At 53.3% G+C, this 22713-nt stretch overlaps 2 long non-coding RNA genes across 3 annotated transcripts; both read right to left on the bottom strand.

Annotated features, from left to right (window-relative positions):
• On the bottom strand, positions 1-22558 carry LOC132655869 (uncharacterized). Of its 2 annotated transcripts, none has more exons than XR_009593783.1 (3): positions 19482-22558; positions 4270-4421; positions 1-1919 (listed from the first exon to the last, which is right to left on the bottom strand). It is a non-coding gene; the product is annotated as an uncharacterized LOC132655869 (long non-coding RNA). The 2 variants fall into 2 exon arrangements; XR_009593784.1 differs by lacking the exon at positions 19482-22558 and adding an exon at positions 17093-17976.
• Positions 8328-13282, bottom strand: LOC132655868 (uncharacterized). Its single transcript, XR_009593782.1, has 2 exons — positions 12733-13282; positions 8328-8522 (listed from the first exon to the last, which is right to left on the bottom strand). It is a non-coding gene; the product is annotated as an uncharacterized LOC132655868 (long non-coding RNA).
• Positions 22559-22713: the final 155 nt, after the last annotated feature.

Raw genomic sequence — 22713 nt, 5'->3', positions numbered from 1 at the left:
CCTTCTTCAGCATCCGAGGGCATCCTCTGACAGTCTGTCCGATCTCGTCAGTCTGCTTGATGCTGACTTTCCTAGCACCCAGCCCTGTCGATCCTGTGCTGGGCGGCACCCGCACCTCCCTGCCTGCGTGCCTCCTTCTCCCCGCCTGGCCTCAGTGCACAGGGTGGTACGCCTTAGAAATGGTGCACTTGTGATTGGCGTGTTCACACCAAGAAAGGACAGTGATGATAGCTTGGGGTGGGGGCTTGTATGAGAGACTGCAGGAAGAGGCCATGCGTGGCCTCTTAACTTCCCCGTGTTTGTGCGCATGAATGCCCCAAAACCGCAGAGATCCATGACTGTCCCTCGGCATGGTGGCACGTCCCTGGAAAGCCACAGGAGCCCTGTGAGTTTCAGGGGAAGCACCTATGCCCATCTTATCTCCAAAAACACAGGAAAGGGGACTGGAGAGATGGCTTGGCCAGCAGACAGCCTGCTGCACAGGCGTGAGCATCTGAGTTCGAATCCAGGCACCAAGTAAAATGCCTGGTGTGGTATCACAGCCCTGTAACTCCGAGGCTGCTGTGGCAGAGACAGGAGCATCACTGGAGCAAACTGGCCAACAGTACAGAATCAATGAGCTTCAGGTCTAGTGAGAGGCCCTGTCTGAAAGAATATCGCGGAGAGTGATTGAGGAAGACACCTACTGTCAACCTCTGGCCTCTGCACGACAGGAACGCGTAGATAAAAAATAAAGAAAAGGAGATAAGGGAGGAGAGGGGACGGGGAGGGAGAGGAAGAATGATGGAGTGGATTTTTGAAGCCACCTCCAAGGAGAGCTCTAATGTGTCTGCTTTGGTTTAACATCCAGTCTCCGCCCCACTGCTCTCACAGGAAGTGCATGTTTAACTGAGCAGCGTGTGCCCCTCCCATCAAAACGTGGCCACGCTGAGCGCTAGATTCTGCCCCTGAGTCAGGGAGCCTGAGCCCCGAGGGAAGAGAGAAGCCGTGACACTCCGCCCACCTTGCCTCTCTGATCTGCTCCAGGCTGGTCCACCACAGGGGCTCAGCAAGCGTCTGCACAGAACAAGGAAATGAACGCCTGAGACCTCTGACTTGATGGATGTGCTCCTTTGAGGGGCCAAAGTCCCCAGCAAGGAGCAGCCAGCACACAGTAGACGCCCACGCCCGGTGGCAGTGGCTGGGCAAGCAGTCAGATCACTCAGGACAATGTCCGAAGACTCCCACGGACGGGTGTGCGTGCTTGTGTGTGGAGGCTAGAGGTGCCTCTCTCAAACACTTTCCATCTTTTTTTTTTTTTTTTTTTTTTTTCTTTTTAGAGCTGAAGCTCATTAATTCAGCAAGCCTTGGCGTTCAGCAGGCCCCGTGGGATGTTCCCGTCTCAGCCTCCCCGGTTGCTGGAATTGCAGGAGCAAACCACCAGGCCTAACATTTGTTTTAAAACATCGTTTCATGTATACGAGTGTGCACATAAGTATCTAGCATGCAGTGTCCTCAGAGGACAACAGAGGGGACTGGAGGAGACAGCCGTGAGCCACCGTGCAGGTGCTGGGAACTGAACCCGGGTCCTCTGCAAGGGCAGCCGGTGCTCTTAACCGCTGAGGCATCTTTCCAGCCCTCCTGTGCCAGCGTTTCCCTGGCGCTAAGGGTGGGTCATGGGTCCCCCCGTTCATGAGGCCAGCAGTTTACAGACCGAGCTGCGTCTCCAGCGTGCCTGCTTACTGTTTCACACACCCTTGTGTGTGATGAAATCCGGGTTTGCAGTTGTCACTGATGTATCCAAGTGGCCAGAAACATCATCCTGGGACTGTAGGGCATCAGGAATACCGCACTGAGGGCCTCATCACCGGAGGCCAAGGGACCAGCAGACAGGCTGTGCACACATCATGGACATTCCGGGCATCCCGGTAACTCAAGTCCTGGGAAACAGGAAGAGGACAGCAGATTTGGTCAAATCCCTCGGTTGGCTTGTAAGTTCCAACTTACAGACTATTTCCTGAACTTTCCCTCTAACATTTACAGACCAAATTTAGCCATAGCTAAGAGAGCAAAGACAGCATAGCTCACAGATAGGGGGTATCATGGCTAAAGCACAAATGACTTTCTTGGGCCTCTTTCTATGAATGCAAAGAAATGGGGCCCAGAAGAAGAGCAGCAGCAAATTTTGTGAGTCTTGTTTTTGTTTTAGAAAGGTTCTCACTCTGTAGCCCTGTCTAGCCTGGAGCTCGCTCATAGAGACCAGGTTGGCCTCAGACTTGCAGCAATCCTTCTGCCCCTGCCTCAGAATGCTGGCACTGTAGGCACAAGCCACCACACCCAGCAGGACATGATTCTAGACACACACAATTCCTCTCTGGGACTCCTACACGGATTATGTAACTTCCTTTTCCATTTCCAGACAACTGCCTTTCATATCTGCCTCTTCTTGCCTGCCCTCCATATCTGAAGAGTTCCCAACAGTTCAGGGCTACAGAAGCCCCCAATCCCCAAGGGTCCCACCCATCAGCATGCCCAGTCTTGTGCACGCATGCGTGTGCGCATGTGTGTGTGTGTGTGTGGCTTGTTTCTCCAGACCCTGTTCCCACCACCCCGAGAAGCCCTGGAGTCTAACGGTCCTGTCTTTCTGGAGCCCTGGATTTTCTAGCACATTCTCCCAGTTTCCTTGCCCTCTGGTTCTGATGCCTGGGACTAGGCCTCCCTCACAGCCTCCTTAGGAACAGTTTCTGTGACTGCCACTTCCCAGACAAGGAAAGAAAGGCTGGAATCTCCTGATCCCCCAGCCAATGAGTGTGTGATATCAGGTTGGCATCCCCCTTCTGCTTTAGCCAGGGACCCACTGTCAGCCTCAGTTTCCCTATCTGTAAGCAGTGGGTGATGAGGCCTCCTTTTCAAGCTGTTTCTCTCCATCGAGCCCCCCCCCCTCTCTCCCTGGCTCCCACCTCTGGCTGGAAAAACAGCCTTGATCTGAGATCAGGCAAATCCCTTCCTCCGGGTTTCCCCAGTAAAAAGGGGGTGTAGAGGGAGGAGGCAGAAGTAAAGCTGAGTTACTCTGTGTTCTTCAGCTTCTGCCCATCTGTCATCACAGGGTCCAGCGGGCCACCAGATAAGGGGAGAAGGCAGCTTCCTCCATCTCCAGGTTCTTCTTACTTCCTAGTCCTGGGGGGTGTGTGTGTTTGAGCGTTGTCTGTGTGTGTGTGTCTGTGTGTGTGCGTGTGTGTTTGTGTGCTTTTTTTTTTTTTTTTTTAATTCTAGCCGCAGAGCTCTTCGTTCTCATCCAGGCCTCCTTCCTGCTCCTACCTCCTCACTGGTGGCTGTCTCACGACAGACATTTTTAGTGGTGACAGCTGGCCTTGTGGAACTCAGCTGAGTATGGGAATGCTTCTTCTTCTTCTTCTTCTTTTTTTTTTTTTTCTTTTAAAAAGAACAAGGCAAACCATGGCCACTTTAAATAGCTGAGCAGGGAGGAAAGGCGAGGCAGGAAGGCGCGGCTGAGCTCCTCTGTGGAGGGGAAACCGAGGCCAGATAGAGGGGGTAGACAACCCTGCTGTGCCACCGCGTGTGAGTGGCAGAGCTGGGAATCCAAGCAGGCGTGGGCAAATCCCCGTGGACCGCCATCCAGCTGAGCTCACCTCACCAGCGCCACCCCAGAGCACCTGGCTAAGGGACAGATGCGGGGTCCCCAGGGCCTGGACCCCAGGCACCGCACGCCCATCAGACTCAGGTCCTGTCACTTCTGTCCCCTTTAATGCTGGAAGCAGTGACAATTCGGTTTTCCGTGTGCTGCCCTCGCAGATGGTCACACAGCACTCGCCCCGTTCCTTGGCAACAGACGCGCTGCCAGGGTCTGGTAGAGCTGGGGTTCAGGTCCTGCTTCTTCCACCTCAGAGCCTCTACCGCAGCTCTGTGGAGTGGGAACCTGAGTGGGTGGGCGAGGCTGCGGGTCGCACATGCACAGTCCTGCAGCCACCTTGCGCATGGTAAAAGCTCGGTGGGAGTCCCTTCCCTTCCTCCAGCCAGGCTCCAGCTCTGGACCTGAGTCCCTGCACCAGTACCGCTAAGAGCGCCAGCACCAGCCCCGGGGAGGGGGTGTTGGAGAATGCTGGGGTCAGGGAGGGGTGCTGGTTCCTTGTTCTAGAGCCGCTGCAGCTCACTGCACTCCTCTCACATATCTGACCCACACACACACAGACACTGAGCTCTAAACACAAGCACCCCCAGAGTCCCTCTCCCCGGTGTGGTACAGCATGGGTGTAGGAGCAGGGAGCTCACCGTCAGCTGAACACCATCCTCTGTCCCGAGAACAGCCATAGGAAGTGCCAGAAGATGTGCACACAGCAAGACTTTGCCCATCCGGGGTTACCCTGGTGCCAGCGCGCACCTCTGGACGCTCTGCATATCTCTAGATTCATCTTTGGAACATCCTAGGGGCAGAATTTTTTTTTTTAATTATCTCCCCAGCTCAGTACAGAAGATACTGAGGCTCAGAGAGGTGAGTACGCTTGCCCAAGGCCACACAGCAGTGAGCGTAGAGTCCAGAATTCTGACTCCTGAGTACATATACCCTGTTGTTAAGAACTCCTAGGCAGTAGGGTATGACTTGGTGCTTAAAGTGATCACCATGCAGGATCAAAGTTTGGATTTCCAAAACCCACGGAGAAGCTGGGTGAGCCTAGCGGCCTGCCCGTAATTCCAGCATGCAGAGGTGAAGACGGGACTGCCAGGGCTCTGGGTTTGACTGAGAGACCCTCCCTCAATGAACAAAGCACAAAAGCCATGGCAGAAGACTCCTAACATCAACCTGGGGCCTCCAAATGTGCATGTGTGTGCATACCACACACACACACACACACACACATATACACACACAACACATACACACTCACACACACATACATACTCATACGCACACACATACACATACAATACACACAGCACACACACATACATACTCATACGCACACACATACACATACAATACACACAGCACACACACATACATACTCATACGCACACATAGTACACACACATACACACACAACACACATAGCAGACACACACACAACACATACACACACACATACATACTCATACACACACACAGTACACACACACACACACACAGCAGACACACACACAACACATACACACACATACATACTCATACACACACACAGTACACACACACACACAACACACACACAGCACACACACAGTACACACACAGCACACACAGACAACACACACACACTCACACACATACATACTCATACGCACACACAGTACACACACATACACATACAACACACACACAGCACACACACACACAACACACACACACACATTAGAATGAAAATTAAAAAAGAATGTCTAGCTCCACTCAAGAGAGCCATCCTGCACTGGACCAAAGAGCATCTTACTCTGCACGAGGGAAGATTCTGGAACCAAGCCAGCTCACTTGTGTAGCAGAGAGCTCCCCCTCGTCAGAGGAAGCCAAGCAGAGACTGAGCAAGTGCAGGACGGCAGGAAGGGGCTTTGGGGCTTCCGCGTGGAGGGGTCTCCGTCCTGGAACTCATACTCCAGACGGGGCTGTGTATCAAATGTTCGTTTTAAAGCATGTGGCCCAGACAGGCTTGTGTGAAGAGCGCTGCTGGCCTCTGTGTGGCTTAGTCAGGTTTTGGCTAACGCTGTGGAATAAACAGCCCCACCAGCCCAAGGGCTTCCCACGCTCTCCTCTCCCTGTGGACACGACACTGCTCTGTCCCGAGAGGTGCTCTGCTAACTCCAGACCCCTTGAGCAGGTTCAGGCCAGCTCAGGGTCTCTCCTTTGGACTCATCAGCTCACCTGGGAGCGTGTGGCAGAAGCTCAGTCTATCCTTCATCCTGGCCTTGAGTGCTCTCAGTTACCATGACTCCAGACCCACAATGCAGTGGGGCAAGGACAGGGCCTGCCTGCTCCAGCAGGAGTCACTGCAGGTAACTGCGAAGAGTGTGGTACACAGCCCAGGATGGAGCTGGACACTGGCACACATTTGCCATCCCAGTACCAGATGTGAGGCTGCAGAGAGAGTACGCAAAGCCCAAAACCAGCTGGAGCTACATAGCAAGACTATTTCTAATACGAGGGGCAGAGGTGGGGTGGGGTGGAGAGGCTCGTGAACAACCTCCCACACATCCATAAGAGGTCATGCTTCACAGGGACACGGGTGGCTCCGGAGGACTGGCACTGAGGTTCTAACCCAGTAGACACGCCAAAGTTGCTTTTTCCACTGATCACAAGGTACACAGCAGACACATAATAAATGCCCAATAAGTCATGAGTTCATTGTTTGGGAGTGCTGGCACACACCTTTGGCAGGAGGATTGCTGAGTTTGAGGCCAGCCTGATCTACAAAGAGAGCTCCATGACAACCAAGGCTACACAGAGAAACCCTGTCTAGAAAATACAAAAATGAAATTTAACTTAATTTAAAAATAAAATTTTAAAGATAATCAGCTCATTCTTAAAGTGTGCACTTAGAATCTACTGTCCACTTTATCTCAAGTAAACTTATGTTTCCTTTTTTTATTTTTAGAAAAAAAAAATTATAACATTGAGGGAGGAAAGTGACACCTGGCCTGGGGGATTACACAGAGTGGGGGGCCTGCCACAAGAGCAGGAGGACCCAAGCCCAGGTCCCCAGCGCTCACAGAAAGAGCAGGATGCAACCAGGCCACGGTGGTGCACGCCTGTAACCCCAGCACTCAGGGAGGCAGAGGCAGGCGGATCTCTGTGAGTCGGTGGACAGCCTGGTCTACAAAGAGAGTCCAGGACAGCCAAGGCTACACAGAGAAAAAAAAGGAAGAAAGGAAAGAAGAAGAGAGAGAGAGAGAGAGAGAGAGAGAGAGAGAGAGAGAGAGAAAGGAAGGAAGGAAGGAAGGAAGGAAGGAAGGAAGAAAGAAAGAAAGAAAGAAAGAAAGAAAGAAAGAAAGAAAGAAAGAAAGAAAGAAAGAAAGAAAGAGCAGCTGTGGTGGTGGCATCTGTAAGCCAGCACTGGGAGGTGTAGGTAGAGGGTCCCTGCAGCTCACTGGCAGCCCATGTAGCCAATCGGTGAGCTGAGGCTCAACGAGTCGTCCTGACCTCTGATTGTGCATCTGCACTTGTGCACACACACTCCAAATAAATAGGACTTATTTATTGTTAATTAGTTAATTGGTTTGTTTTGGGGGCACACGCCAGCCACTGTGCACACGCGGAGGACAAGCTGCCAGGGTCAGTTCTGTCCTTCTGTCCTTTACCCGCTGAGCCATCTGACTGTCCGAGGGCTTGCTTCTGAAGGGCCTTGAGGAGCAGGGGACCTCAGCTGAGTGCACAACCAAGAACTCGCACAAAGGTCTGAGGAAATGGAGAGGGGTGTCGGGCCCACCGAGGATGCTGACCCTGGAGACAACAGCAAGGAAGGCCCAGACTCCCAGCAAGCCAGGCTGAAGGAAAGCAGCAGCTGGAGAGGGAGAGTACCCTTTGTGGGATGATGTGTCTGAGCCCGCAGAGTCCTGCATGAAATCCCCACCTGAGCCAAGATGAAGATGAAGCAAACCTGTGCCTGGGATCAGGAAATCTGCAGGGCTCTGAGATGGTCAAGTCTGCTGCTCCACATCTGCAGGCAGGTACCGGCCCTTTTGACCCAGACTGCAGGAGTGACCCCGAAAGTGCCAAGATTCTAGCTCTTCCCAGCAGGGCCCTTCTGAGCCTCTTTGTAACCCAGAACTCAAGTCACACATTGCCAGGGACCTGAGCTTCCTCTCCGGAAGAAAAAACAGCCAGCTGATCAGGAAGAACCACGTGGTGTGCAGACAGGTCACTCCTCTCTGGACTCTCTCAGCACCGGCTCACCTCCATGCTGCAGCCACGCACACGTTAGTGGATCAGGGGAGGAGCAACTCAGCCATGGGCTCCTTGAAAGGAGAGCCCCCCCTGGGGGGGGTTCCCTAGCTTCAATTCTGTTGCTGTGATAAAATTCCCTGACGAAAAGCCTGCTTCAAACAGTCAAACAGCTGGTTAAATTGCATCCGCAGTGCAGGGCAGAGAGAAATGGATGCATGCATGCTTGCTTGCTCACTTGTTCTGTTCAGCTGGATTTCTCTGCTTTCCTATAGGACCCTCTGTCTAGGGAACAGCACTGCCCACAGAGGGCTGAGTATTCCCCTGCCAAGTGACTTTAAAAAGTCAACCCGAGGCACGCACCTTAAATCCCAGCACTCAGGAGGCAGAGACAGGCAGATCCTTGTGAGTGAAAGCCTGGTCTACAGAACAGCCAGGTCTGAGATAAAATATCATAACCAAAAGCATCTTGGGGAGGAAGTGGTTTTATTTCAGCTTACAGTTCCATATCACGGGCCATTGCTGAGAGAAGTCAGGGCAGAAACTGAAGCAGTGGCCATGGGCCCAGAGAGTCATCCCTGTCTTGATAGGAAGGGGAGCCACATCCTGGGGTGTCTCTTTGTCCTCGTTTTCCTAACCAGTGCCCAGGAAATGAAGGTGGTGTCTGCAATGATGAGGGCACCTCTTCAGAACCCAGACAAACTGGGGTGGGCATCCCAACCACACCAAGGGAACTCTTCAAACACCCCACCCCCAGAGGCTCAAGGTCAGGTGAAAGAGGAACATCACCAAGAAACTACATGGAGAAAGTGCTATGAGCACAGGTGTGGGAGGAGCCTGGGAGGGAGCATGGCTAGACAGACTGCTGGATAAGAAGAAGGAAGCTTGAAAGCAGGCTCTGCTTCCAGAGGCCCAGAGGTGTGGGGCCACAGCAGAGTGTTCAGGCTTTACCTGAAAGCAATAGGGAGCCACTGGAGACTGTTTCACAACAGAGGCACTCAGGCCAACATACCCTCCCCATCCCCATGGCTCTAGGAGTGAAGGCAGGATGTAGGAGAAGACAGAGAAATGGGAGTCGCTTTCAGGGCTGTGCCGCTCCCGACGCTGCCAGCCTGCCTGTGACCTCGTCCCAACCGTGGTGCATCCTCCAGCAACTCCCTTCTCCCCCAAAGGTGGAGATACAGGGTTGCCCCGGAGCCTGCATATGCCTACAAGGCTGAGATCTCAGCGTGGTGGGCAGAGCTGGACCACCCACCATCTGCAAAGCCGTGGTACCGTGGTGGGCGAGCAAGGTGGCTCGCCAGGGAAAGACACTTGCTGTCAAGCATGACCACCTGAGTTCCCCAAATCCACATGGTGAAAAGAGAAGACAGACTCACACGGGGTGTCCTCTGACCTCCACCAACGTGCCATGGCCTGTGCCTGCCCGTGCACATGCACAAACATAAATGTGGAAATAAATAAAGCCTGGACGGAGGCCTCTCCATTTTCACCTTCTACACAAGGGGGTGATCCCTAGGCTTGTCCTGCAGGCGGAGGGGTGTCGTGGGGAAACAAGCATTGCAGGCAAACAGTGCAAGCGCCACTGCGTGTGTGGCTTGCTCACACTAAGGGCTCTGACCCAGAAGTCCACCGAACCCCAGCCTCACCTCCCAGCTTTTCCACGTATCTTGCTTACTCACTCTTCTTCCTCACAAGGGTCCTCTCCCTGATTCTCAAGCCCAAAAACCTGCCTGTGCCGTAAGATGCCCCAAAGGTCACTGCCTCCAGAAAGGCCACCTGCAGCCCCTGTGCCCAAACAGCCACTTACATTCCAGTCGCCAGGCTCACCTCAGCTGTTCTAGACCAGGGACAGTTTGCAGATGGCAGCCAACACAGAGCCATGCTTAGTCAGGACAGATGGACCAAGTGGGGAGGTATGACTTCTGTGTTAGTCAGAAGCTTAAATCTAAACTGTCCCCAGCAAGAAAGGGCAGACTGCCTCAGGAAAGGCTGGACCCAGGAGAATGGCAAGTTCATCAAAAAATTATATATATGAAGTGTGTGTGTGTGTGTGTGTGTGTAGATGTAAATGCTGATCCCTGCAGAATCTGAAAGTGGAGTCAGACTCCCTGGAGCTGGAGTTAACGGGTAGATGTGTCATGAGCTGCCCAATGTGGGTGCTGGGAACCAAACTGGGCTTCTCTGCAAGAGCTGCAAAAAGCTCTTAACCACTGAGCCATCTCTCTGCCTCTTACCTTCTGAACTCCGGAGAAAGCCCAGCGGAGATGAAGCGCCCCTCAGTCCTGTGCCTGCCCTGGTGAGTGGAGAACCATATTGGTGTGACCTCATGCCCTAGATGAAGGGCCTGGACCCTTTATGGTTTGTCTTTGGTTAATTCAAAAACCAAAAACCAAACCAACCAACCAAACAAACAAAACCCTCAAAAACCAAAACAAAAAAACAAACACTCTTCTATTAAAACGCAGGCCACACCATAGCAAGGCTGGTGTTACTTCTGCATGAGGGTGCTGAGTCTCAGAGAAGGTGGAGGCTACCGAGGCCGCCATCTCATGGGGGGGGGGTTGTGGCACACCTGACAAGGAGGAAGTTCCTGCCACGGGCCTGCGTGGGGGCAGAGCACTGGCTCCCAAGCCCCTTTCACCAGAGTCCTACTCATTCCTAAAGAAAGACTTGGGGGCCCAAGATCCAGGTCCCTGGGGGCACAGGAGGGTTCTGGCCTGACTGGTGAGTCAGTAAGCCGGGTCTAGAGGATAGCACCGCCATTGCTTTAGCCAGGGCGTAAACGAGACAGGAATCCTTCTAGGAATCCATCCCCAAAGAGAAAACAGGCAGGACACATCCCATGAGACAAGCCTGCAGGGCACTCGGCCTCTGGCCACCCTCGGGTCAAGAGGGCCCCAGGGGGAACAGAGACTGAGCACAGAACCAAGGGCCCGTCCGTCCAAATGTCCACATGCCCCTGACCTTCTCCTGAGGGGAAGGCCTACCAGTTGCCCCGCACCCATGCACACCGCAGACCCCAGCTCTGCAGTCCTGGATGGAAGGGCAGCTCACCACCTCACAGGTGATAACAGCAGCCGCCCTGCACAGAAGCCCTGTGCCCTACAAGCAGCCTGCAGCAGAGGCTGACTCAGCCCTCACTCACCAACAAGTATCTGGGGGTCAGAGAAAAGACTCTGCCAATGTCATCCACTCGGGGCTGGGCTGGGGCCTGCCCGGGAGCCTGGCTCAAGCAGAACAGCTTCAGAGTCAGTGCTGCCTGCCGGCTTTCCTGGGGCTCCTTGTGTGAGGTCAGGGCAGGAGTCGGCCTCTGGCCTCCAAGGGTGACTAGCAGGGCAGCCAGCAGCTGGCCAATCCTCCTTCTATAACGGCAGCTCTGAAACCAAAGCAAAGGGGTGACAGGCAGTAGAGATGGTGCCAGGTCCTCAGGCTGGCTGCAGTGGGGAAGAGGTTTCAATAAAAAAAGAAAAAAAAAGAAAGAAACAGCATCACTCCCACCCTCCCCTGGGCCACTCAGCCCTATCCGTTCTGTCCCTGTCAGGTGTGCCACAACCCCCCCCCCCCCATGAGATGGTGGCCTCGGTAGCCTCCACCTTCTCTGAGACTCAGCACCCTCATGCAGAAGTAACACCAGCCTTGCTATGGTGTGGCCTGCGTTTTAATAGAAGAGTGTTTGTTTTTTTGTTTTGGTTTTTGAGGGTTTTGTTTGTTTGGTTGGTTGGTTTGGTTTTTGGTTTTTGAATTAACCAAAGACAAACCATAAAGGGTCCAGGCCCTTCATCTAGGGCATGAGGTCACACCAATATGGTTCTCCACTCACCAGGGCAGGCACAGGACTGAGGGGCGCTTCATCTCCGCTGGGCTTTCTCCGGAGTTCAGGTGAGAGGCAGAGAGATGGCTCAGTGGTTAAGAGCTTTTTGCAGCTCTTGCAGAGAAGCCCAGTTTGGTTCCCAGCACCCACATTGGGCAGCTCATGACACATCTACCCATTAACTCCAGCTCCAGGGAGTCTGACTCCACTTTCAGATTCTGCAGGGATCAGCATTTACATCTACACACACACACACACACACACACACACACACACACACTTCATATATATAATTTTTTGATGAACCAGACAGTGTGGTGCCTTTAATCCTAGCACTCAGAAAGCAGAGGCAGGTAAATCTCTGTGTGAGTTCAAGGCCAGCCTGGTCTACAAAGTGAATTCCAGGACAGCCAGGGCTACACAAAGAAACCCTGCCTTGAAAAAGCAAAAAAAAAAAAAAAAGCCAGAACATGAGAATTCCAGGGCATGAAGGGACAGAGAGGAAGCCTGAGTTCCAGGCAGAGTCGGACGTGTGGAAGATTTTCGGAGGCTTGAGGCCCAGGCTTCTTGCTCTGTAGGGGAAGGCCAGGACCAACCAGCATGTCTTTCTGATGCGCAGCCTGCAGGGCCAGAGCAGCAACACCCAATGCAGCCAACCCAGTCAGAGCCCAGTTTTCAATCTAAAGGTTCCCATTCTGGGCCTCTGACCTGACTGCCTCTGTGCCTGTCACATCTGGGGATGAGGGAAGGTTGGAGAATGACCCTCGCTCCATTTCTCACGTCAAATTCCTAACAGCTGGGTCTGTCTGGGAGCTTCTCCCTGAGAGACTCACTCAGCAGAAATTCACGAGGGTCTCAGTTTCCCCGGCAAGGGGCAGGAGTGCTGAGCCACCTCCTCATCTCCAACCTTCCCACAAGCCCAGGGTGGCAAGCGGTGGCCCTCCAAGCAACCTTACTCTGGGAAGCGCCTACCCTAGTAACAAGGCAGGCTGTGAGGCACAGTGCCAGGCTAGGTTTAGGTGCCACCGGACCCCTGGTCAAGAGGAGCCCCCACAGTCACCTGGACTCCAGCATAGCCTTCCCTTGCCGAGGCGGCTTCCCGCTTAGGGGCCCTTCCCAGTCCTCTCTCAGCTCCAACTGGCAAGATTCCTGCTTCCCCAAAGCTTGAGGGCGGCCCTCCACGTGAGCCTCCCACGCTTTCCCTCTCTTGCTCCCGACCTCCCCCATCCAGCCCAGGCTGGCTGCTAGCTCCTAGTAGCCTCAGGCAGGCTTGGCCACCTCCCTGTTCTATTGGGGTCGGCTAGACCTCTACAGTCCCCTCCTGCCAACCTCATCTCAAGCCCTGCGCCCCACAGGGCCAGATGCACAAGTGACAACCAGCGCTAGGGGCTCCAGGACACAGAATAGGTCTCAGTGAGTCGAGGGTTTCAAAGCGCCACGCCAAGTGGGCACGCCCTGAGGTGGAGCAGTCAAGGGTGGGACACTCCCAGCCTCGCCCCTTAAAGGGACCACGGCCCCAAACCCGCAATATTAGAGTCTGGGAGTTGCCCAGGATCCCCAGGTCACCGGCGTCAGTTGTTAGAGACAACAGATGTGAGCATCCCAGGGGACCGACTCCCGGGTACCTGGCCGCTCAGCGAAAGCACAGGCCACACATGCCCCCGCCACGCCCATCCCTAGTGGCATAGAACTACAACTCCCGAGGTGCTATGCTCTGCACCCTCGGGGACTTCTGGGGACTGTAGTTCGCCCAGGGGCGCAGCCTGGGCTCTGGGGCTGCTCTCAGTGTGGCTGGAACCCTTCACTGAGCCGCCTCTCCCAGCATCCTCCCCAGTGAGGATGAGGGGCACCTACTGTGTCAGAGCAGGCCCTGCTCTCTGGGAAGAGGAGGAAAGCCCTTTGCTACACATTCAGCTGCTGGGAACAGCTACCCTGCCACATTGCCATACTGTGTGGGTCCAAAGGGAAGTAGTGAGGTGACACAGGGGAAGGTGGTCGTTCTGCTAGCCAAGGTAGACCTGGAGTAGACAGATGGCCTGGAACTCCTGGAGTTCTCCTCTTCCACCATGTGGGTTCCAGGGATGGAACTCAGGTGGCCGGGCTTGACAGCAAAGCAAGCACCTTTACCTGCTGAGCCATCTTGCCGGCCCTAAATGCGTATGTGTATACAGTGTGTGTGGTGTGTGTGCTGTGGGGGCCGGTGTTTGTGGTGTGTGTCTGTGTGTGTGTGCACAAGCCCTCATGCTCTCGAAGGCACACTTGCCATGGGTCACGTGTGAAAGCTGGAAGACAACTTCCTAGAATGGGTTCTCTCCTACCACCTTTCTGTGAGTACCCGGGATGGAACTCCGGCCCTTGACCCATCTTTCTGGCCCTCCCACAAAGTTTTATAGGTTTTGTCCGAGGTTCTTTGGCCCTACATGAAAGCCATACTAAACACCTTGAAAGAGGCAGAGAGCAAAGAGAAAAGAAGAAGATCCAGAGCTCCCATGATCCCCTTCTCCCCTGGCTCCACCTCCTAAAGGTCCCAGAACTTCCTGATAGTGCCAGGGATGGAGATGAAATTGTCAGCAAGTGGGACTCTGAGAGACACTCAGAATCCCAGTGAGGGCTGAGAGGACAGCAAGTCAGTAAAGAACCTGTTAAGCAACATGAGAATCTAAGTTCGGATCACCAGAATTCAGGTAGAAAACCAAGGTACTTTACTTGTGTGACTCTCAAGCAAAATGGTGCAGCAAGTACAATTCTCACCAAGCCTGATGGCCTGAGTTTGATCCCCGGATTCCACATGGTAGAGGAGAGAACTGATCCCCATAGGTATCCTCTGACACACATGTTTCATGACGAGCACACACCTCCCATAAGTGTGTGTGTGTGTGTGTGCCATCATGGTGATGTAACTCCAACAGGGGGACTGTGGAGACCCAGAGTCACTGAGGCTCATTAGCCAACAGCCTCCCCAAACAGATGAGCTTCAGATCCAGCGTCAAAGATTAAAGGTAGAAAGCAGCTGAAGAGATGGCTCAGTAGCTAGGAGCACTTGCTGTTCTTCCAGAGGACCTAGGTTCATTTCCCACACGGTGGGTCCCCTGGTCCCCTGGTGCGCAGAAATTCATGCAGACTCCACATTTTTGTTTTAAGGTTAACAAGTCAGCCGGGCATAGTAGTGCACACTTTTAATCCCAGAACTCGGGAGGCAGAGGCAGATGGATCTCTGTGAGTTCGAGGCCAGCCTTGTCTACAAAGTGAGTCCAGGACACCCAGGTCTACACAGAGAAACCCTGTCTCAAAACAAACAAACAAGAAATAACACATGTTTAAAAAAATTAAAAATAAAGATAGAGAGTGTTGAGGAAAGACACTCCTCTGGTTTCCACCTGCACACATTAACACATTACACATTTACGAGTAGATAAATCACAGACGCACAGTCAAAACTACAGAAGGGCACAGGCCTATAATCCTAGAACTCGGGAAGCCAAGGGAGGAGGAGCCACAGATTGAAGCACAGCAATGCCTTGTCTCAAAAATGAGAGAGAGCGAGAACACAACTCAGTGGTAAATGACTACTTTGCGCGCATGAATTTTTAGCATCATAAAACTGAAGTTGACACAGAGAGAAGAGGGGAGTTGCCTAAAGTCATACAAGGCATCAGAGAAAGTTGGCCCAAGAAGGCAGGCCCAGAGGCTGAGCTCCCCAAAGGGCAGATATTATTCAAACACCTCACAGTGCCTAATAAGGAGAGGGTGTGGCAGCAAACACAGCTCATGCCTAATGCGCTAAGTGTCCAGGAGCACTCAGCTGGGGGCTGGCGAACCTATGGAGGAAAAGGGAGTTCACCATATAGAACCTCCAAGACCCTCACATCATCTCCAAGAGCATGCAGCTCAGCCAACAGACAGTCAGTGTGCAGGCCAGTAAGGGCTGGACATACAGCCCTGGGTACGGTGCCGGTGTCAGGCCTGCCAGGATACAGCCATGCTCAGGTGGCCACCGTCCCAACTCCAGGCTGACCTTCCATCAGGAAGCTCCAAAGAGCCTTGTAGACCTACTCAGGGTGGGGGCCAGTTTGGATCAGTCCTGAAGGTAATGGATGTGAATGGGCAGGCAGGAGGTGTGAGTCATTTCCATCTTTGCCCTGGTGCTGTACTGTAGAACTGCCACGAGTCGTCTGTGGGCCATTGCTGGGTGCCAACCGAGACTGGAGGGCCCTCTCTAGGAATTTAAGATGATTAGAGCCCTCAAGACTCCCCTGGCTTGTTCCTGAGGTGCCCATGGACCAGGTCCTCCTCAGTGATGTGTCACAGGAACTTGACTTAAATAGCAGAGCTTTAGCACAAATCTGCACCTGACCCTGTCACACCCCTGTAAAAGCCATGTCCCGATGAGTCCCCAAGGGAGCCCACCTCTATAGCCAAATCCTTACCCATGCCTTACCTTTCTGACCCTTGACCTCACCAAAGCCTTCTCCTCAATGGGCCTTGCAAGCCTGGGACCAATACTGTGAGCCAACAAAACCATCCCAAGCCCTTTTTTCCTTCCCTCCTCTACTCCAGTATCTTCTATAGACTGTGGCAGCCATGGAACCCACTTTCAGCCAGTGAGACAAGTCAGAAGCCTCTGAGCAGCAACTCCCAGTTTCAATGAAGAGATGGTGTCTGGTGGAGGAAAACCCCCTTGCACCCTTTGCTCTTTCAGCTTTTGCTTTTGCCTGGACAGGGACATGAGGCCGGAAGGAGCACCAATGATACTGAGACAGGAAGTAGCCAATGTGAAGAGAAGGCAGAGCCAGGAAGCCTGGCGACATCTACTAGCCATCCCACCAGCCCGACAGGCCTGAGGTAGACTGTACCATTTGTAGCAGCTTATTCTTGATCTGCAGTGAACAATCCTAGCTGTCCACAGCCCTTCGTGAGCGGCTGCTACTAACTCGCATCCTATTGCGCTCCTTAGGGCTGCTCTCTACGTTTATTCCTGTCCCAGGGTCTCTGCACTGTCTGTAGCTCCTTCTCTGTGCGGTCTCAGCTAAACGCCCTCATCTGCAGAAGGGCCTGTGTCCTGGTGCACCCCGCTACCCCACACCCCTGCTCATTTTCACTGCTTCCCTGATGACTCCCTGACGCTGCCTCCATATACGCGTCCTTTTCTCATTGCACCAGATGTGATCCTCGCAGAGGATGAAAGGCCTGTCTCTGCAGCCCTGGCCCAGTGCACACAGTAGACTCAACAGAGGTTTGCTGAGTTAGTTTATTTGTGGACGGTCAATGCCATTCTCTTAGAATCATGCTGCCCTTTCCCCCGGCTTGAAGCCGCCCTCTGGAGAATGGCCCTCACAGTCTGCATTCTGGTGTCCAGGCAGAAGCAGCTATGGGCAGCACCCCTGATTCCAGGAGCCCCTCCTGCACCTTGCCACACTTACTTGCTGGGTGGCTGACAGCCTCTGCCGCTACTTGTCACTCCCCTCCATGTCAGACTCTGAGGGAGCAGAGCCGTCTCCTTGCTCCCTGTTCCACAGGCAGTGCCTGGTGCCACAGATATGCTGATGAATGCGTGAGGGGCAGGACTTACGCAATGACTTGTCTATTTCCCCAGCCTGGAAGATCTTGGTTTGGAGCTGGCAAAGCTCACGTCCTGCGAGCATGAGGGCCTGAGTTGGACTCCCAGCACCCATATGACAACCCAGGCATGCTGGTGTGAGTCTGTGAACCCCAGCAGGGGCAGGGTGGGGACCGGTGGATCCCAAGGGCTCATAGGACAGCCTGCCAAGGAGAATGGATGAGCTCTGAGTTTAGCGAGAGGTCCTGTCTCAGGACATAAGGTTCGGCAGCAAGGTGCCTCAGCAGGTAAAAGTGACGTTGGTTCCTAGAGCCCATCGTGGAAGGAGAGAATAGAGCCCGGAAAGGTGCCCACTGACCGCAATGTGCATTAGCACACATGTGCCCATGCTCTCACATACATCATTTATACATCCACTGATGTAAATAAAAATAAACTGTTTAAATTAAAAATCACAAAAATAAAGCGGTGAGTAATTGAGGAATGCCTCTCACACGGCCTCTGCGATACATACAGGCGCAACCGTGAAAGTGCGTATACACAGGCTGCACACACGGTGTCCATCTAGCCAGGCAGCGTAGCACACACCTTTAACTCCCAAGTCTCTGGAGGTTGAGGAAGGCACATCTCTGCAGGTTTGAGGACAGCCTGGTCTACACAGTGACTTCTAGGCCAGGCAGAATTATTTGGGGAGACTCTGTCTCAAAACAAAACAAAGCAAAAATAAAGTCCGACTAAAAGGGAGACTCATCCCTCCCTCCCAACCTGCCCCCAACCCCCTGCTACAAAATGCAGAGAAATGTGTCCCCTCAGGAAAATCGTCCCCCAGCAAAGGAGAGTGGCTGTGGGGGCTCCGGCTGGTACTGTGTCCAGCTCAGGGCACTCCCACTGTCCACTTGTCGGTCAGGTTTGCCTCTTCCCACAAACCCTATCCCCCTCACTCACCCTCTTCTTGGGTCCACTGCAGCCCCCAGCCCAAGGAGGCCCTTTCTTCACAGTACTTCAGGCAGGCAGCTGACCCTGGGAGCCACCCCAAGGGGTCTTGAGTCACTATGTCAGAGGTGACCCACAGAAAACGCTGGCTGAGCTCAGTTTCATACAGACACACACACACACACACACACACACACACACAAGCAAGGCGGGGAGATTGCTCTGACAGGCACCCGTACTGGGCCAGAGGAGCCAGGGACCCCGGGGGCTCCAGACAGAATCACCAATGTCCCCAGGCCTGAGCCAGGCGACAGCCTTCTACCGAAAGATGCTGGGTACCACCTGCTGCCAACTCCTGCCCTTTCCCTAGCCAATTGGCCGCCGTGCCTCTGAGGTCCCCAGGTTTTCACACAGCCAGAAGCCCAGCGAGTGAGTGGGCACTAACCTGTAAAGGAAAAGTGGTATCCTTTGGACTGGGCAGTGGTCATTATTATGGAAATGGACAAGCAAGGGTTCAAGTCCTGGCTCCTCCACTTGAAACCTCTGGGGCCTTAGGCAAATGATGCAGAGTGTTTGCCTGTTGGCTGTGGGTTGGACCAGCTGTCCTCAGGGCTGCCAGGCTGTCTGTACGCAGCCAGGACACGGACAGAATGCACAGGGCACTGGAGAATGGCCAGGTCCTCAGCAAGGCAACACCAACGTCTCCGCGGAGGAGCTGCAAGGGACTGAAAACGCACGGAGGACTAGGCTACGTGCATATGAACCTCACAAGACAGAAAGAGGCTTGGAACCCCCCCAAGGAGGAACTAGTCATGCTCACCCAAGCCCAGCTATGGCTGAGAGTCCTGTGCAGGTCACCAGAAGTCCCACGGGCTTATGGTAAGTACCTGGGAAATGCTAAGACTTAGAAACACCTCCCAAGTCCCCACAGACGCTGAGCGGCCCACGGACCCGAGGCCTGTGCCGTGCAGACACTGCCTCTGAGCCGCTGCAGGACAGTAAGGACTGGCCAGGGACTTCCCGCTTACGTCCCAGATAATAGGCTCCAAGGCAAGAGGCCAGGACCACTGACACGGGGGCAGGGACGCTGTGGCCTGCCGCTGGGCTGTCGTTCCATCCCCAACTTCCTTTCCCAAATAATGTACCCAGTTAAAAATATTCACCTCCCAGACTCCTTTGCAGCTAGACAGGCCTCTTGGTGAAAATCTGACCATGAGAGGAAATCACTGTTGTAAATGCTCAGACATCAAATGTTTTTCTGGTTAAGACACACATGCAAGCATGGACATGCACACATACACTTACACATATACACAAACCTGTAAGGGGTCTTTTTTTTTCCTCCCTCCTTCCCCAGTGTTTCTGTCTGGTGGAGGTAAAGCTTTGTGCTGAGAATGAGAGCCGCAGGCTGGAGAAACCAGAAGGCGTCTGGAGAGGCTGCCCAGCTCTGCCTGCCTCCTGCAAGGCCCCGTGCTTCCTGTTTAAGCCACCATGGCCGGGTTTCTGTGACTTGCTGCTAACTGCAAATCCTGACTCATCACCAGGCCATCTTGGGGACCTTCAGAATGCTCAGCAGCTCATCAGCCAGGACAGCTGTCTCCTAAACACTGGGCAAGGGAGAGGACAGCTGGATGAGTCAGCCTGGGGCTCTGGGGCCTGAGCAGCAGACTGACCCTGAAAGGGGAGTGCTGAGCGCTGCTTTGAGACTTAGGGGGCCTAGGGTCCCTGTGGGATCACACTGTGTAGCCTCAAGCAAGCTCCTTTCCTTCTCCGGGCCTCGGTTTCCTTTACTGTGTGGGAGCTGGTGGCTTGGGGGAGAGCTGGTGGGAAACTGAGTATTCCTCTTCCCCTCACATTCAGTGAGGGAGAAGCTATTTGGTAGAGGAGGGCCTAGGAATGGCTGACATTAGTTCAGCTTAGCTGGTGCTGCTGGTCACTTGTCAGGAGGATGGGAAGGTGGGTGTGGCCAGAGCACGGGTGCGAGTGTGAAGGCTGGAGTCCAAATCCTTCCTGCATGTAAATGCCAGGCAGGTGGGTGTGACAGAGACAAGGATCCCTAGAGCAAGCTGGCCAACTCGACTAGCCAGACCCCAAGCACTGGGTGCCCATGAGAGACCCTGCCAAGACTAAGAAGGTAGATAGCAGTCAGGGAAGACTTCTGATGCCAGTCCTGTGCCTCCGCATGCACACATGTGCACACACATTCCAGCATGCACACGCACCATCCACACTTACACATGGTGAGAAGGGCCAGGGAGATGCCTTACAGGTAGAGGCTTGCCACGTGAGCCTGACAGTCTTAGTTCATTCCCCAGAACCTATAGCGGAAAGAGAAATTCTGAAAGTTGTTCTCTGACCCTCACATGCATGCCAAGACATGGCACATGCACCCAAACACACACAGGCACACTAATAACATATGAAATGGAATGGATGTTGTGAGTCATCTCTCTAGATCTCCAGGCCATTGTAGAAACAGGTCATTGTGCAATCAACAAGGAAGCTGAGGTTCAGAGGGTGAGACAGCTAAGCCTGGTGTACAGGCTGAGCCCATGCACAACTATAGACCTGAGCACTCGGGAATAGGCCTCACAGTCTTTCCAGTTATGGAGAGACCCACAGGAAGTGAAGCCATTGCCCCACCACTGACTGCTGAGGGGCCCGGCCCCGGAGAGTGTTTGGGAAGACAGGGCTGTGCAGACCCAGTGGAGCAGAGAGTGGCTCTGGTGGGGACTTTGGGGCTTCCTGGAGGAGACATTGTAAAGTAGTGGGAACAGGAGGACTGACTTCCTGACACAAGGAGCCCTCGGGAAGGCTGTGTCCTCCTGAATGGGAAATGACTAAGACACCTGCCCCCCATCAGACTGTGCACTCCTCTGGGGTACGAGGACACATTAGATCTGACTCTAGATGTGACAGAGATGCTGAGAGGCCAAGAAATGGGAGGAGGCGAGGGCTAGGGGCAGCTGAGGACAGAGTGCTCCCTGGCTCCCTCTCCCTCCTCCTCTCTCTTCCTCCCTCTTTCTCTGGCCTGTGTATCTCATGGCAGGTCCCTCCCAAGATTCCCCCCAGCACACACACACACACACACACACACACACACACACACACACGATTCTGAGAATAGACAAGTTTAGGAAGCTTAGACTCAGCATCTACAGTCTGTTCCCACTTGTGGAAAATGGGTGAGTGTGAGTTTCACACCGAGGTGTAGCCGCAGAGAGTGAAGCGGGACCTTGGGGTTCATGTAGGTGTGGACTATTATCCCACCGATGCCGGCAGGGCTTAGATCCAGTCCGGAGTCCCCAGCCAGCCATTCCACTGAACTATAATGGCAGATTTGCTCTCCAAGAGCCAGGGGAACAGTCTACTATCGCACAGGAGCCAGAAGATGGCTTTGCTCCTGAACCATTCCTCCTGACCAAAAAGGCTTGGTATCCCCAGTCACTTCCAAAATGCAAAATTTCAGTCTGGAGAGATAGCTTAGTGGTTAAGAACCCAGAAGACCCGGGTTCAATTCCTAGCAGCCACATGGCAGCTCACAACTATCTGGATTCTAGTCCCAAGGGGTCTGATACCCTTTTCTGGTGTCCACAGGCGTGCAAATGATGTGCAGACAAAACACCTATAAACATAAAAAATAAAAATAAATAACTGCAAATTTTCTCAACCAAGAAGGGAGGGCAAAATGCAAATAAGTTCATCCTCATTCACCCTCCTCCCAAATGGTTGCAACTGGACTCAAGTATCAGTGAACTGTTTTCTCCTTTGGGAGTCCTGTGTGTGGAATCCACTTATGGCGGTTATAACAGAGGGCTAGCTTTTCACAAGTGCCCAGGGTCACCAGCAGAAACAGACCCAGGAAGAACCAGACCTTGAGGGGTTTCTCTTCACACAAATGCACCTCAATTTTGAGTCCTTCCTATTGTGTGTGATACAGTAACAGGGACCAAACTGGAGTGGTCTCATTGACCCTGAAAGAAAGTATTCGCAGCTGCTTGAAGTTGTCAAAGTTGTGCAGCTTAGGTTTCTCATCCCAACTACTCAGCCTGCTGAGGCAGAGGTTCAAGGTCAACACCCAAATGTAGGCTTCTGGAGGAGAAAGGTTGTCAGTTTTAGCTTGGCCTTGAACCCTGAGAACTACAGCACTGACCTGCCGGCAAGATGTGCCCCGTGGTTCAATAGCGGCCTGACTGATGTGGAAGTAACCAACTGTTCAGAGAGATTCAAGGCTCACCACATAGGAGGAAATCCATGCCTGGTCCTGGAAATACAGGCTAAAGCCCATGACTGGGGTGCTCAGAGGCCCTGGGGGAAAACCAACATTGTTGTTTTGCTAAATGGACACTGTATCAAGCCGGCTTCTCAGTATTACTATTTGTACCTGTACATCTGTGCTGCCCTCAGCCTTGGCCAGAGAAACTTCTGTTTGCAGAAGGCAGTGACTAATGTAGAGGTTCAGAAATGGTCAAAGTGCTGAGCATATGTGATTTCAAATACTCAGCTCTAAACAGGATGGCTAAATCACCCTCTTCAAGAAGAAACTGGACA

This window comes from Meriones unguiculatus, chromosome 8, assembly GCF_030254825.1.
Source record: "Meriones unguiculatus strain TT.TT164.6M chromosome 8, Bangor_MerUng_6.1, whole genome shotgun sequence".
NCBI lineage: Eukaryota > Metazoa > Chordata > Mammalia > Rodentia > Muridae > Meriones > Meriones unguiculatus.
Note: the sequence above shows the minus strand (reverse complement) of the source record. Positions and strands in the feature narration are given on the sequence as shown.